Source organism: Xenopus laevis, chromosome 2L, assembly GCF_017654675.1.
Source record: "Xenopus laevis strain J_2021 chromosome 2L, Xenopus_laevis_v10.1, whole genome shotgun sequence".
In the NCBI taxonomy this organism is placed as follows: Eukaryota; Metazoa; Chordata; class Amphibia; order Anura; family Pipidae; genus Xenopus; species Xenopus laevis.
Genome location: NC_054373.1, coordinates 137,561,692 through 137,580,425, shown reverse-complemented (window position 1 = coordinate 137,580,425; position 18,734 = coordinate 137,561,692).

Genomic DNA, 18,734 nt, shown 5'->3' with positions numbered 1-18,734 from the left:
ATTGGCTCATGTGATCTAACATGTATGGTTTGTTGGTATGTTTGTGAGTACAGTGAATCCTACGATCCCAGGGGGTGGCCCTTATTTTTTAAAATGGCAATTTTCTATTTATGATTACCCAATGGCACATACTACTAGAAAAGTATATTATTATGAAAATGGTTTATTTACATGAAGCAGGATTTTACATATGAGCTGTTTTATGCAATATATTTTTTATAGGGACCTACATTGTTTGGGGGGTATAGTTTTTCATTAAGCAATGGTGGTAGTTGTAGAAGTATACAATATATATATACTATACGATCCCAGGGGGCGGTCCTTATTTTTTAAAATGGCAATTTTCTATTTATGATTACCCAATGGCACATACTACTAGAAAAGTATATTATTATGAAAATGGTTTATTTACATGAAGCAGGATTTTACATATGAGCTGTTTTATGCAATATCTTTTTATAGAGACCTACATTGTTTGGGGGGTATAGTTTTCCTTTAATATCAAAAAGTATATTAAGACAATACATATAAATTCAGCACATGTATCAAATGTATATTTACACTGCCTTTAAATTTTACAGCATTAGTAATATGTGAAAAATTATGCATATGTACTGTATGTGCAAATGAAGACATACTGTAATACATTTGTTAAAACATCTCAAAATGATCTACATGTCTAATGTGTGACTGTATGTACCGTGCAATAAATCTGAAATTCAGCTTGTTCACCAGATAAGAAATCTATACAATTTGACAGAATTTCATTCCATGATATGGATCATTTAGCAAGATTTATCTGCAATGCATTAAAGCCCATATCAACAATCACAATCATCAGGAAAAGCTGAAATAGCAATAATGATATACAGGAAGCAGCACAATAGCAATAGATCGTATATTTGAATGCACACTGCTGAGAAAATGGGAATCAAGCTGTTCCAGCAGTGAATGCTAATATCCTATAGGATGAAAAATTAAGAATTCAAGCATTCTTATGAAAGAGCAGTTTTAATAAAACATTGCCAGCGTTATGAAAAAGAGTTGCATTTTAATACAGTATCTATCATTTTTCTAATATTGATAATTTGATCTTCAATCTATTTTATTAATTGTATGTAATAGTATACTGTATGCTCTACTATATAGTAAAATAAAAGTAGCCCATCAGTTGAGTGTTTTATACAGCTGGCCAGTAGATGCCACCTGTTGATTTATTTCTATGAATTACTAGATCATTAGCTAATTTGGACCTTTTATTATATTACTTCCTAAAGGGCCCATACATGGGTGTACATTCATTCCTGCATGGTGGCTTCTTCACGTGTTCCTCTGCACTGGAATGCGTGAGTTAACCAATCTAGGGACAAGCAAAATATTATGCAGCAAAAAAACACCCACAGACTCTAATGTATAGTTATAAGAATGTTGCACAGTTTGAATGCGTTTGACAATTTTTTTTGCCTTATCGCGTGTTTTAAGGAAACTGAAACAGGTCAGATTCACTCATTACTAAACAGATGCCAAAGATTTCTGTTGGTGCTTGTTGCTTGTACCCCATATGTACAGGCTTCATTAACTCATGTTCCAGTTTGGTCAAATCCAAAAAAAAAAATAAAAAAACATGGCTAAACATCCAACATCCAAAATTGAGCATATCAAAGGATAGAGTAGTTCTTATCACCTACAGCATCATTAGATAACATTTACTGGCCACCTATAGGGATAGTGTCCACTAGCTCACTGGACCATGGACTCATATATATTATATAAAGATCCTAGTTTTGATTACCACTTTCCAGTACTCCAAATGTCCCAGTAGCTTAGATATATCAATAAATAGCCAGCTAAATGTAAACTGACCCATTATGTTGCTCTGTTAACCCAGCTACAGTGTAGGGTGTCACATGCCCCTTTACCCAATGAAGCACCACAAATAAACAAACACCAAAGGTCTATGCATCAGTAACCATAAATGAGCACCATAAACTCAGCAACTCAGTAACTCATCAATTATTAAATTCTGATAGTTTTTCACAGTAAGGCTAAGGAATTCTCTGCCATGTGATGGCACTCAAAAGTCACAACACAATTCAAATATGTATCTAATATCGGAGCATATGTTCTACATATGTTTTTTTTCTGATGCTCTTATAATAATTGTATTACAATATTTGAGTTGTGTAATTTGTATTACTGTAAATGTATAAATATGTGACTTTATATATTAACCTATGCCTATTTGTATGTATATATTTTTGCAGAGGCCCAAAGTAAGTTTTCTGGGGAAGGAATGGGCATAAATACAAATGAACGATGTTACTCGGTTTGCAAAATGTTAATCGGTTTGAAAAATATTGACTGTAATCAGTATTACATATGCACAGCAAATTACGGTATATTTTTCTACATGTTTTCAAGTAGCCCTGTACTATCATGTTGGCAGATTTTTTACAGTAAAATAAAAGACACACAGAGAGAATTGGGTGTGTATCACATACAGCAAAAACACAGGTCTACTTTTTTACCACTCCCTATTTAAATCCCACCCATTAAAGGCCATAGCCAAATAGTTTACCTCTTTTCTTAATAATTGCATCTAGATCTTCTCTACTTCCTGCAGAAAACATTAAATGACAAAGCTAGTGGAGAGGGACATTTCTAGGGGCCAAGTTCATGAAATGGGGATTAATGGAAACCTTACAGTGGGTAAGGCTGCTTAAGAACATTTTTAAGTTTACTTGTATATGTAAGTCTTTATTTCCCAGCCACCTATGGACATAATTACAGTATATATATCAATGTTGAAGCCATTAACAAAAAGAGCATTAATGTACATACAAATTATATTTTACATCTTCCCAAATAAGGAGCTCATTAATAGCAATTAATCACACAAGAAATTAAAACAACATAAACACATATTTTTTTTATTGGCTGCTCTGCTGCAGGTTTTATTAATTGCTAATTAAGCTTATGGTATGTAACCTGCTTACACTCTGTTCTATGGCTTTGCTGACTTTAGTCAAGATAGGAGCAGGCACCAAGGTAAGCAATATGTTTGTAATTTCCATTGTAGTGATGGGCAAAATGTGGAGGGCATAGCTACTTATTTTGTTTGCAGAGAAGTGGGGCATTAATAGAAAGATAAAAAGGCATTCATATCAAATATACAAGCATACAAAATAAATCATTGTTCATATCCTAACACTATATATATATATATATATATATATATATATATATATATATATATATATATATATATATATATATATATATATATATATATATATATATATATATATATATATATATATATAGTGTTATAAACTGCTTGGCTAGTAGTGCGTTTATGATTCTGCGGTGTTAGTTTAGGTGAAGCAGTCGGACAACCACAGGAACTTTTGGTTACTACAAGAGGATTAAAATGAAGTGGAACTATTCTTTTGTATTTTGAGCAGGAACTGCATGTCCACTCATGTTAAAGGAGAACTAAACCTCCCTAGTAAAAACAGTCCCCTTAACTGCATTCAACTGACCCCCTCACCCCTCCCCACACTGTGTATTAGACATAAAGGTGCCCCTGAAGAAAAACCTGAGCCTAAAATTCAGAGCAGAAGAGTTCCCCGGTTCCATCTTCTGCCCGTTCGCATTTGCTTTTGGTCTCTTCAACGATACTGTAAGCCTGCAGGAGCATGCACAGTTGGTCCTAGTAGGGAATTGGCTAAATGACCCCCTATTTGCCCAGCACCAAAGTGGTTAACAAAGGTGCCTGGGACTGAGGGAAGCATATGTCTTGTGGGGACAGGAACCCAGGTTAGTCATGACCTTAGCTGGGGATTCGCAGAGGAGCAGGGAATGAATCACTATTTAAGAGTAGCGAGAACCAGATCCCATTTATATTTTAATTAATTCTGATTTCAGCTTTTATGTTATTGTGTAACTTTAAATATTTGCTAATCGTATGTCACATCAGTTGGTGGTTATTTAATTATTTCCTTGCCACTTGGTGCAGGTTACAATGATACACTTTTGTCGTTGGCATTGGGATATGTGAAAGTTTTATTATGGCAGGCAAGGACAAGTTATCTGGTTTAATAAGTATATAATACACAAGAGCCATGAATATCGTGTAAACGATATCCTCATAAACAGTGAGTAGTGATGTCATCAGTTATAAATGGTGAGTAGTGATGTCATTTTTGTCACATGACCCATGAAAACCTGTGTATTATAATAAATAAAGTACCCCTTTTTAAAAAATATGAGGATATTAGAAGTAACCTTGGAGTTCCATGATCTGTATAAAAGCACTCGGCCTTCGGCCTTGTGCTTTTAAATGGTCGTGGAACTCCTCAATGACTTATAATGTCCTTATATTTTACAATAGCGGGTACTTTATTCACAAAATTCAATAAATCTGTGGCTGACCTCCACCCACTTAAAAGGAAATCTGGTGGCAGTGTCTTCTTTACAGTTACTTTGCAACAAACAATTACTTCTTTTAAAGATTTATTAACCTACATAAGCCACAGTCTTGTCATGGTTGCAATGGTCATCTTTACACCATTTAAGAACTGCTTGAAACTACAAAGTCCAAATTATTAGGAAGTAATGAACAAATTGTTATAATTAATAAATTAATCTTACTAAACCAGTTAGGCCCATTGTGCAAAATGGTATCTAATAAAGGGTCAGATTCATATCAGTGAAAAAAAGTAATCTCATTGTTTATCACGTGGAAAGTCATGGATGACATTCAATTCAAAGAGGAAAAACTTTTTCCAAATTCAGTTCCAGTTTTTTTTAACCATAGACTTCAATGGAGTTTTCATGTGATGAAATGTGATATAAGTTTGTGAATTGAATTTCATCTCAAATTGAATCTCATCCATGACATTTCACAGGATAAACCTTTTTCTCACTGAATTGAATCTGGCCCAAAGTATCTGATTGTTTTATAACCATTGTAAAAATATCCAAGCCACTTATACCCTTAATGGGACTGCACTAGGCAAATCCATTATGGAAAAGGACCTTGGAGTCCTTGTAGATGTTAAACTTGGCTGTAGCAAGCAATGCCAGTCAGCAGCATCAAGGGCAAATAAGGTCCCAAGCTGTATTCATGGCAGGAGGGGGTCATTCTTCCACTTTATAGAGCAATGGTAAGACCCCATCTAGAATATTCTGTACAGTTTTGGTCTCCAGTGCTAATTATTTATTGAATTAGAGAGGGTCCAGAGAAGGGCAACTAAGCTGGTAAAAGGTATGGAAAATCTTAGCTATGAGGAAAGACTGGCCAAATAGGGGATGTTCACACTGGAGAAGAGGCGTTTAAGGGGTGATATGATAACTATGTATAAATATATAAGGGGATCATATAATAATCTCTCGAATGCTTTATTTACCAGTTGGTCTTTCCAACTGACACAAGGTCACTCATTCCGATTAGAAGAAAAGAGGTTCTGCCTAAATATTTGGAAAGGGTTTTTTACAGTGAGAGCTGTGAAGATGTGGAATTCTCTCCCTGAATTAGTCGTACAGACTGATACATTAGATAGATTTAAGAAGGGGTTGGGTGGCTTTATCTATCTATGACCCTAAAAAAAGTTATGTTTTTTTCATACTAAAGAAAAATAAGTTTTAAACATATAACTTATAACATATAACTTATTTAGAAAGACCCAAATCTTGCTAGTGTGTAGATACCAAATATGTACAGTTTTAATTAGATTTTTGCCTTTGATTAAAAACACTGATTCTGCAGTAATTACTATCTGCCTGCTGAGATTCCCTAAAGGTAGTATGTTCTGTACTGCCTGTAAAGACACTTCAACAGTTTCCAAAAAAAGTAAATACATAAGATTTTTTTTAACCTAAAAGACAATTTAAACATATTTTAATGGCCCACACAGCCACACCCTTCCCTCTGTAATATCATCATCATCATCATCATCATCATCAATTAAATGGGATCTATCATGAAAACTAAAATGTAATAGGCTTCATCTCACTGAAGTAAGAAACTTTCTAAATATTGTCAATTACATATTCTGTACCATTTATGAAATAATCAAGTTATTCTTCAGTATATCCTTCTCAGCAACCTGTCTCTTCATGCAGGAAGTGGAGTCAGTTTTGATCGACAGATCCAAAACATCCTTTTGGGGGGGTTGCACCCTTTGTCTGGAACAGGGGTCACCATCTTTTTTTTATCCGTGAACCACCTTCAAAAATAAAAAGAGTTGGGAAGCAACACATGCATGAAAAAAGTCCCTGGGGATGCCAAATAAGGACTGTGAATGGGTATTTGGTAGCCCCTATGTGGACTGGCAACTTTCAGGAGGCTATATTTGGCAGTACAGTACACCTTGTTTCATGCAACCAAAAGGTCTCTGTAAGCCTGCTTTGAGGTCACTGAGAGCTACAACCAAGGGGTTGGTGAGCAACATGTTGCTTACGAGCCACTGGTTGGGGATCACTGGTCTAGAAGATGTATTATAGTTCTATGGTTTAAAATAACTGGCTCTGATGGATATCCTGTTTCTGTGCATGCAGTGTGTGTCAGAGTCAATTATTTTGTTAGCTTTTGTTTGTGCTAGAGTCGTGTATTTGACTTATTTAACACATTTGCATTGATAGTGAAAGGTTGCCGAGGGTGAGATACTGAAGAGGAACCTGATTATTCCATGAACAGTACAAAATTGGTAATTGATTATATTTAGAAAGTGTTTTACTTCAATGAGATGTATCTTATATAAAATTTTCATTGTCGTGATATACCCTTTAAACATATAGCACCAACAAGTGATGAAGCAGGTTACATTAATTTATAACAAACAGGGGTCTTCTTATTTTAACTGAGAACTGAAGCTTCACCAAAGAAGTAGGGCAGAAATGTTGTACATTATGTTGTGGGCTTCTATTGTAGCCCAAGGCACCCACAGCCCTTTAGCAATAAAGATCTTTGCCTCGATAATGACCCAGCAGCACCTGTTCTTCTTTTCTGCTTATTCACTGCACACACTCTGTGGTGCTGTCACTTACTGAGCTTAGAGATCAACACACAGGGGCCAATTCATTAACTTCGAGTGAAGGATTCGAAGTAAAAAAACTTCGAATTTCAAAGTGTTTTTTTGGCTACTTTGACCATCGAATGGGCTACTTCGACCTTCGACTATGACTTTGAATCGAATGATTCAAACTAAAAATCGTTTGACCATTCGATAGTCGAAGTACTGTCTCTCTAAGAAAAAACTTCGACCCCCTAGTTTGCCACTACCGAACCCAATGTTAGCCTATGGGGAAGGTCCCCATAGGCTTGGCTAAGTTTTTTTGGTCGAAGGATAATCCTTCGATCGGTGGATTGAAATCCTTCGAAAGGATTTAATCGTTCGATCGAACGGTTATTCCTTCGATCATTCGATCGAAGTATTTCCACAAAATCCTTCGACTTCGATATTCGAACTCGAAGGATTTTCATTCCCAGTCGAATATTGAGGGTTGATTAACCCTCGATATTCGACCCTTGATGAATTTGCCCCACAATATACTGTGTATATATATATATATATATATATATAGTCAACTAACTGTATTTTGTGGTCACACCCTCATTGCACCCCCGCCTAATGGTTTTAAAAAATAGTGGTGAGCACAACTTTCCCTTGTTTGTTATATATATATATATATATATATATATATATATATATATATATATATATATATATATATATATTTATTTATATATATATATATATATATTTATTTTTTTATTTAATTAAAGGCTAGGGACCTAGCTGAAACGTTAGTTTTTTTCTGTTAAAATAAAAACCTTTTTTCTCCACAAGTCCTGTGTGTGCTAGCTTCTTTTGAGCCATTGTAAATACTAATACATAGCTCTGCAACCAGGCACTTTATATCAGTATACGTGCTGTGCCGGCATTTCTAGTTTTATATATATATATATATATATATATATATATATATATATATATATATATATATATATATATATATATATATATATATATATATATATATATATATATATTTATTTATTTATATATATATATATATATATATTTATTTATTTATATATATATATATATATTTATTTATTTATATATATATATATATAATGACACAAGGCTGATTAGTACATAATCAGCAGCTCAGAAACCAGCACAATTAGCATCAGAATTTAATAATCAGCCCACTAGCATCAGCGTACATGACAGGCAAACCTTGTTTTCTGCTTGATTTGAGACAACCCCTAAGCTTAGCTTCTCAACAGCTGCTCCGAGCAAGTGTGTGTCACTGGCACTCCTAACAAAATCCAAGATGGGAACCTCCGGTGACAACTTTAAAAGCCTGGACCATTACTACTATAGAGATGCTGAATGGTTCAATAAATTTAGTATATAAAATATGGCATTTCTAGCCATATTCATTTTTATGTTTTAGTTCTCCTTTAACAAACAAGGGTATACAGAATACAAATGAGATCAGAGGGTCCTTATCACAAGAGCTTACAATCTAAATAGTGCAGGAAGCATACTTGAAAAATGTAGTATTACTGGTAAAAAACCATAAGCAAGTGCTAATGCTTACTGGAAAAAAAATATTATTTTGTTTATTAATGAATAACATTATACATCTTACAGTTACTGCCAGATGAAAAACTAATTTTCTGAAATGCTGTTACATGCATGTAAAAGTACAATTTTTAATTGGCCTAAAAATATTGTCATTTCATATAATGTTCATAGTCATATTGTTTATTTAGGTAAAAAATGCAATTGACTATCACGTTCTGCTCTTCGATGTATTTCCCAGCATCACTGACATGCACTAGAAACTTTCTAACACTCAATAAACGCAGATATACATACAGAAAACTAACTGCAACCCTAGATATTATAAAATAAAACTGAATGCATTCTAATATGAGATTTCACATTATTAGAAGAAATATATCCACTTCATTTTGGCACAAGCTTCACTTTAATTGGCAATTAATTGTATTTATTTAAATTCCTAGCTATGCTATGAATAATGCATTATCACATGCAGATGAAACAGTATGACATACCCCCATCTTCTTCTCTGATATATACGAACAACCTTTTGTTTCTTTTTATTTCATTTCATTTTATTGCTGTATTGTATATTCATTTCTCCACTTTGATGATGGTAACAATTGCTTGATTGAAATGCATATTATTGCTCCTTACTAAATAACCGTATTCATTGATCATTGCAGGGCTACACTTAAATATTTCATTTGTCGGTTAAAGCATACCATTTTTAAAATGTAAGACACACATTTGCTTCAAAAAATGTAAAATCAGGGAAATGTTATAAAACAACTTATTCTAGAGTACTCAAAGGATATAAGCACAAGAGTCAGTTTCTCTTTGAAATACACCATTTACTGTGTTAATGACAAGGGTTAAGCATTGAAGCATTAATACTACACTATGGGGGCATGTGCAAGTGCTCTCTGACAGTCACAGGACTAGGGATGTAGCGAACGTCGGAAAAAAAGTTCGCGAACATATTCGCGAACTTGCGCAAAAATGCGAGCGGTTCGCGAACGGTTCGCGAACCCCATAGACTTCAATGGGAAGGCGAACTTTAACATCTAGAAAAGACATTTCTGGCCAGAAAAATGATTTTAAAGTTGTTTAAAGGGTGCAACGACCTGGACAGTGGCATGCCAGAGGGGGATCAAGGGCAAAAATGTATCTGAAAAATCTGCCTGTGTGTGCTTGGAAGAGATAGTGTAGGGGGAGAGCTGTTAGTGATTTCAGGGACACCAGTCCCACTCCCCAACACTGCTAGACTAATAGCACTGGGCTCTTATAGTAGTAGTAGTAGTAGTAGTAGTAAAACAACAAAAAAATAAATAAAAGCAGTCCTTACAAGGACTACTGTTATTGCAGCAGTCAGCAGATGAGATCAGAAGCAGGACAGCTGCCCACTGCAGCTACATACAGAGCACTGCAGTAGAAGGTAGATTACTAGCCAGCAAAGCTACCTAAGCTTAAATGTCCCTCAAACCCCTGCAGACTTCTGTCCCTCCAATAACAGAGCAGTATCAAAACGATTACTAGCCAGCAAACTTTCAACTGTCCCTGAAATCACTAACAGGCAGCAGCTCTCTCCCTACACTATCTCTTCAGCACACACAGGCAGAGTGAAAAAACGCTGCAGGGCTTCGGTTTTTATAGGGAAGGGGAGTGGTCCAGGGGAGAGCTTCCTGATTGGCTGCCATGTACCTGCTGGTCTGGGGTGAGAGGGCAAAAAAAAGCGCCAACAATGGCGAACCCAAAATGGCGAACGTCGCGCGACGTTCGCGAACTTCCGGCGAGCGCGAACACCCGATGTTCGCGCGAACAAGTTCGCCGGCGAACAGTTCGCGACATCTCTACACAGGACTGTATGAGCTGCAGACTTACTGGACCTGACGATATACAGACAAAACCATTGTAATATATGCACCAGCTTAGTATTTTCAATCTATTTATTTCACGGGAATAATAACTAATCACACTCAGAGGACAAACAGCAATTATTGGGAACATTAGCACAATGTTTTCATTTAAAATTAGAAAAATCTTCGTGATCTTCTAGTGCGTGTCTGAAACGTTCGGTCTTTTACATGGTCCGGCACTGCGTGGTGGCTTAGTAACATAATTGTGCAAGGGGTGGAAGTTAGAATATTTAAAAGCGCCATTACCCAGTTTTACTTGCCCAATGTAAGTCTATTTCCTTATAGTTCCTGGACATGTTTCTAGTTTGATATCAGTTCTTGTTCACTGCTTGTAGCTTCCTTTGCCTGTTCCTGACTATTCTCTCAATTTTGATCCCAGCCTGTGACCTGGCTATGTCTCTGACTCCTGATTCTGTATTGCACTGCCTGATTTGGTTTCAACCTCGGCCTGACCCTAGACTATACTCCCTGTTCCCTGTCCTTCCTGTACATGTTACGGTGCCCTTGTCTGCCCAGAACTCTCCCCTTGGTCCTTTCATATTAAGACTTGGCGGCATCCGAGTATCAGAGGGCTCCTCCCGAAGCTAAAGGTGGTGGTTATAGGCAGAAGCGTGAGCCGAGACAGGGACCTTGGGGATTGTTCTGGGTTTTGGGATACTGTACGTTACAGTCCAATTGCTTTGTAGTCAGTATTTCCCTTAATTGTCACCATCCATTCTTCCCATAGCATGACATTATCAGCAGAATTTGTGTTAAATGCAAGCTAAATGTGTTCTAATGTGACTACAACACTTTCCCCCCATTATGACAAAGTAATTTATGTTTTTTGTTGCCAAACTCCAGATGTGTTTTCATGTTTGTTCATGTGACACATGAGAAAGTAAATGCAGAGTAAGTAACCCAACTGCCAAAATTGCGCCAATACTCAGTAAATTGCTGCTAGGTGACAAGTGTATAAAAAAAGTCATATCATATCAGAGAATGACCTGAATCATAAATTAAGGGGTAAAATAAGATTGCTAGCGATGTGTGCATTAAAGAGCTATCTTTGTCCATAAATGTCAATATATCCTTAGTCTTAGTACTTCAGATTTATAATACTTGTAATCCAAAATTCTAATTCCAAATCTTTGCTGTCTAATTACAATGGAACTATTTTCTTTTCATATTTTCTTGTTTCTCTTCAATTTTGAGGCTAGGATGAACTTGTGTCACAGTCTGCAAAAACACTTTTATATTTTCAATAGTATTTAAGAAGGCAGGATCAACTTGTACATGTACTTGTCATTTTCAATAAAATACTGTTAAAAGAGTACATAATGCCACCTTCAAACACACTTTAAAAGTCGACTATGCACGATTAAAATTTGCAATGCAGAATATTACATTGTGAAATGGAAATTTAAATTCTTGTTTATACAAATATTTTTATGTCTTATATTAGTGATTATATTTGTAAATTAGTGACTTTTCTTGTCCAAGTGCAATTTTACTTGAATCTTCTTTACTTGTGTTTGCAATCATGAGAAGACATGTCTTCACAACATACATTTGGCCAGATTCTGTACACACTGTTATTTTGAAATAAGAAGTAGAAGGCATTTTAATATTTAGAGCCTGTCGATTGGAGGTTGCTGCTGCTTTCTTCAGATATAAACTGGTGTAGCCTTGGCAATCTAGTGAAGAATGTGTTTGCCATCCTTTGTGCCCATAATATGACTTGGAACTGACAGGATAAAGACTATATTTATATCCTTGATACATTTGTGCTGATCGCAACTTTGAAGTGCCATCTTCTCTGATCATATATCCCTCTAATGTAATTAAGTTGGATTTAAATAATCCATAGTTCTATTAGTAAATGAATGTCACTGAAAATAATCTTGTGGAGACTCTCAGCATCTCTTAGATCCACAACACATTTTAAAGTTTAATAATTAAGGGACTTGTTATACTGTATTCTGAATTCTGTAAGATGTTTATGCTGCAGCTGAACTCACAGGATATTTCTATGACCTATTGGATTTCTTCCCACAATGGTTTTAGGTCAACATAAAACTAACTTTTTGGCTTCAGCAATTATCAAGGAAACCTGCCTAAAAGCTGTTAAAGTTTTTCTTTATTACAAACGCCTGTTAAGGGAAAATTACAGAAATTGCTTTCAGCTCAGATTGAGTACAGAAACCCATGGTGGGTTTCATAGATGATTGCTCTAGACAAAAAGACCCAAGGTGTTCATTTGACAACATTTAGGTATTGTCCTTGCAAGGATAAATGGGAGTTGGATTTTTCTGAAGGACCTCCCTTCAGAATTTAAATAAGCTATTTGGGGTAGGTAAATACACTATTCTTTGCTAGTAAATAAAGACAAAAACATAAGTTCATTGCAGGTAGCTAAATTGCTATATCAATGAGGTCTAAACAACATATGTTAAAAAAAGGACTTTTCTACATTGTCAGTCCTGTGATCACCTGCTTCAAGGTGATTTTTTAACGTTTTGTTCAAAAGTTGCAAAACAAATTGATTTTACTCAGACAAAGCTTTAAGTATAATGCAATCGTGAAACCATAATGGAATAGCCATGAGTTTTTGAATGCACTAGGTCAAAAGTGGTCCTGTACTTCATTTTCAAACTTGTAAAAGGAGAATAATGAAGGCAAATATCAGCACAGGCCAAAGTAATAACGGAAAGGCAAAACCTTCTGCGCAAAACCATTATGCAGATTACAACATGCTAATACCATGCCTGAAACTTCCATTTACTAATAGAGTGCAGGATTCTTCTGTTATATTGTCAGGATATTTTGGTTCTGTGTAGATAATATTTTTGACTTCAATCATTGATTTCAAAATGCTTTGTTCCATAAAAGGGCAGCATCCAAAATAAGACCTACCCTACATTAATGCCAAAGGGCTAACAATACTGAGCTATACAGGTATTTGTAAAAGGAAAAGAAGAATTTCACCGGCACACAGGAGTTGCAGTAGCAGGGCAAGCCCTTGCAATTTTATTATGCAGTAGTGCAGTAGTGCAACGTTTCGGGGTCACGCCCCTTTGACAAAGGGGCGTGACCCCGAAACGTTGCACTACTGCATAATAAAATTGCAAGGGCTTGCCCTGCTACTGCAACTCCTGTGTGCTGGTGAAATTCTTCTTACCCTTGTTGTGAGGCGGCCGATTCCTCTATCACTGGGCACCAGGATAAGAACCTTTGGGAGTGTGTGGTGTGCGGCTTCTCCAAAGTTTATTTGTAAAAGGAAGCCAACCAGGCAACCATTAAAGATTAAAGATTTACTTGAAAGGGAATTTTTTATCATATTTTTTTAAAAGGTGATCTTTTATTATTTTCAAAACAAAACAAACAAATATAATATCAAAAAACAAAAAAATTATGAAAAAGAAAAGTTTCAATACAAACGAAGAAAGAGAATTTGATGTTTCTGGGTCACATGTGCAACTGTACAGATTATATAGCTCTGTTTGTATCCCTTACAGCCTATAGAATATCAAATCACCTGAAGGGTGCATCATATTAAAGGCATCCGTGCCCTGTATTAAAACAGTGAAGCAGTTTTTAACCAGGTTGTTCCTCTATCTAGTTATCTAGATCATCAAGGTCACACCAGGGGCCCAAGACCTTATCGAATTTCATGTAAGATCCTTTATTTTCATATATTAGTTTGTACAGTGGTATCACTTTGTTGACAAGTCGCTTCCAGGCCTTTAGAGTAGGAGGTGTTTTGCCCATCCAATGCATAGCTACAGTTTTCTTGGCATAGAAAAGTAGTAGTCTAAATAGTAGCCTAGAGTGTTTCAGGGGGATTGTGCCATCCAGAACACCCAGGAGGCATGTTACTGGAGCAACCTCTTTGGGAAACGCAAAGCTGTTTGCCAGGTATTCTATCATTTGGGACAAAAATCGATAGGATTAGGGAAAGACCAAATCATGTGAAAGAAGTTGGCTGAGGCAGTACCACATCAAGTTTTATTATTACAGAGGAAAAGGAAATATTTTGCTTAAAATGGAGTCTATGGGAGATGACCTTCTGTAATTTGAAGCTGATAAACGGTTTCTGGATAACAGATCTGATACCTATACATTACAACTAATATTAATGTTTGACTAGCCTCTGTATATATTGCATTAATGGCACTCTATAGTATTTATAGAGCCGAACATAGATAAATATTGCTTGCAAACTAGCTAAGCAGAGATTTTTTAAAAACATTATGAAATTGTTAACCTGATTTCTTTAATAGTCGAGTCATCAATTTTGCCTCTTTAAAATGAATTTATAAATTCATGACTTTGTGTCAGCCAACGGTCTGCATTGAATTTAGAATCTTCTTTGCCTTCTACGGAATGCTGAAAAAAATTATTTGCAAATGACTGGTACATTGTTACCCTCTTAAACATTATGCTTCTCTTTCATTCATCCCCAATGACAGGATTTTATGTGTTACTGAAGCAGAGCTATGTACTTTGCCAGCATTAAAACTTCTAAAGTTGTTAAATACATAATATTTTTTTCAATCTGCAGCAGGTGTCTTTAATCTCACTGCATCATAACTATAAGTTCATGCTTCACTTCTCTAGCATTTTACTGCACAGATTTGATCTTCTATAAACACACATCATACTGTTTTTCTCACTTGTGATAAAGATGCCCTTTAAATAATGTCAGCATATGAAATAGTTTTAACTGCCAACATTTTTCTTTTAGTTGAAGTATACTGGAGTAACTTAAATCATGGATGTTTCTTTGGCAACCCACAAGCTCACGTACTGTTTGGAGGGTTAAAAAAACCAGTGTATGACAGTATCATAAAATTATCATTGGTTACTTCCTTCCAAATCTCATTTTACTTCAAATAATGAAATTATAGTGAATATTAAATATATATTTTTAATGTTATGTAGAAACTAAGAAGGAAAACAAATTAGGATGATTTAGGATAAAAATGTTGCTTATTTATATTGAATTAAATTTATTCACTTGAGCGGGCCTGTAGAACAGTAGAATATTGATGATCCAAAAACAACACCAAAACATAGCAACCAAATATGTGAATGTGTGTTTTTTTATTGCTTTTCAGTTGTATTAGTCTAATGAAAATAGAAAACAAATATTTAATTATTTTACTTTTATCACCCCCAACTTTCATTATTGTGCTGCTAACTCGGCTTGCTGTTAATCTTTTTTTATTATCTCAAGCTAGTTTGCTCACACATTCATTATTACTTCCTATACCATTCTTTCTAATTTGTCCCCATAAGTTTAGTCTACTTTTTATGATCATTGACATCAGCAAAAATAAATAACTTTGCCATAGAACTTTTATCAGTACCCAATATCCAGAAACCTGTAAATTACGAGAAGCCTTTCTCCCCTAGACTCCATTTTAAAGGGGTGGTTAACCCCAAGTTAACTTATAGGGGCCGATTCACTAACTTCGAGTGAAGGATTCGAAGGTAAAAAACTTCGAATTTCGAAGTTTTTTTTGGGCTACTTCGACCATCGAATGGGCTACTTCGACCTTCGACTACGATCGCAGGATTCGAAGTAAAAATCGTTCGACTATTCGACCATTCGATAGTCGAAGTACTGTCTCTTTAAAAAAAACTTCGACCCCCTAGTTCGCCATCTAAAAGCTACCGAAGTCAATGTTAGCCTATGGGAAGGTCCCCATAGGGTTGGCTAACTTTTTTTGATCGAAGGATATTCCTTCGATCGTTGGATTAAAATCCTTCGAATCATTTGATTTGAAGGATTTTATCGTTCGATCAAAGGAATTATCCTTCGATCGTTCGATCGAACTATCTGCGATAAATCCTTCGACTTCGATATTCGAAGTCGAAGGATTTTAATTCCTAGTCGAATATCGAGGGTTAATTAACCCTCAATATTCGACCTTTAGTGAATCGGCCCCATAGTATGTTATGGAATGTACAATCCTAAGCAATTTTTCTTCTTTATTTATTTTTTATAGTTGTTTAATTATTTGCCTTCTTCATCTGACTCTTTCTAGTTTTCAAAAAAAATACTCTGTAACGCTACAAATGTTACTGCTAATTTTGATTACTTATCTTTCTATTCAGGCTCTTGCCTATTCATATTCCAGTCTCTTATTCAAATCAGTGCATGGTTGCTAGGGTATTTTGGATGTCAGCAACCAGATTGCTGAAACTGAAAACTGGAAAGATGCTGAATAAATATCTACTCAAAAACTACAAATAATAAAAAATGGAAAAAACCACATGTGAATTATCTTAGAATGTCACTCTCTAAATCATGCTAAAAATTTACATAATTTTTTATGAATGATATAGTGCAATATGAGCTACAGAGTGTTGGATCACGGCCTGCCTTTGGAATGACCACTAGGAGGCCTTTGGCAAAGGAAAGTGGCAGTGATTGAGAGTCCCAGGCTGCTTAAAAGGTTTCTAGGAGTTGAGGGACTATTGTTTGAACCAGTGAGTTTGAACCAGAGGTTTTGTTACGTGGGACGGTCTGAATAGCCATTTCAACCTCCTCAGCCATTATAGGCAGGTCAAGCCAGGCTCATTCTGCTTTGTGGGGCCACAAATGCCAGGTTTTTCAACACCAGACATCTGTAAGGTCTAAATAGTTTTGCCAATGTGATGAGTTTGTGAGCCCAGTGGATGTGGAATGGAGTGTATCCCAGAGCAGGTCCATAGCCTGGTTCATATTGCCCAGTATACAAGTTGGAGAAGGAGGCAGGTTGACAAGTTTTTTGCTATATGTTTAAGAACAGTAATATTGAATGGGGTTGGAACATATACATTGACAATTGTCATTGATTTATTGGCAATAAGCCATTATTAAATATCTACCGTAGTGGTCAGTAATCAACTGCAGCAGTTCAAAAGGAAGATTTTTCCAGATTAATATAGACACTCCTATAGAATGGGTGGAGAAGGAAGCATGAAAGGCACAGCCCACCCACAGTTTCTTTTAGGACTTTAGCCCACTAGATTTAACCCACTAGATTTAGCCCCCTTATATTCCAGGACACATACATACAAATCATTGTTATGACAGGTAAAATATATGGCTGCAAGGAGTGGAAACATGCTTGGTCTGCATTCTGCACCCAACAAGACACCAGTATCATTGAAATGACAGTAATAACACAAATAAGAATAAAAACAACCCATAACTTCCCTACCCACCCTCCGAACTTGGGTGGGTCTCGTATTCAAAACAGAATACCTATAAAGGTTATAGCATGGACCTATGAAGGTTATAGCATCCCCATGTCATGCCTAAAAGTGGAGTAGGATGGAGGGCCAGACAATGTGGCAATGTGATCTGTTTTTTGGACCAGCGTCCATTTTTTTGACACCGGCTAATTTTCGCTAAATTTATTTACCGGCGAATCGCATGAATTCGTGATTTTGACCCATTCTTCCATACAAACTTCAAATCTTGAAGGTTCCAGGGGCCTCTTCTATGAACTGTGATCTTAAGTTCTTCCCTTAGATTTTCAATTGGATTCAAGTTGGGTGATTGACTGGGGCATTCTAGCAGCTCTATTTTCTTTCTCTGAAACCAATTGAGAGTTTCCTTGGCTGTGCTTGGGATGACTGTTTTGTTGAAATGTCCACCCTTTTTCATCTTCAGCATCCTGGTAGAGGGCAGCAAATTCTAATCAAGAATGTCCCAGTACCTTTCTCCATTTATCCTTCCTTCAATTATATGAAGTCTGTCTATACCTTATGCTGAAAAACAGTCCCACACATGATGTTCTCACAAACTGTTGGTATTGTATTTTTGAGGTGATTTGCAGCGTCATTGATATCCAGCGTCAATGATATCCAAATAGTTCAACTTTGGTCTCATCTGACCAGGCTATATTCTCTCAGAATTTTATTGGCTTGTCCAAATATTGTGCAGCAAACTTTCAACATTATTTTTTTTTCGGCAGCGGAGTCTTGCACCGTGAGTATGCATAGAGGTCTTGTTGGTTGAGTGCATTATTTACCGTTTTCTTTTAAACAACTGTAGCTGCTAATTCAATGTCTTTCAGGAGCTCTCTGTGAGCGATCCTTGGCTCTTGGACAATTATTTTAATTATTCTTTTGACTGACAGATTTCAGCAAGTTTCTAGGCTTTCCATACCTTTTTGCACATCCTTTTCCTCATGTGTTCGATACTTATTACATGTGTCATTCCACTTTATAACACATAACTTAATTTATGAACTTA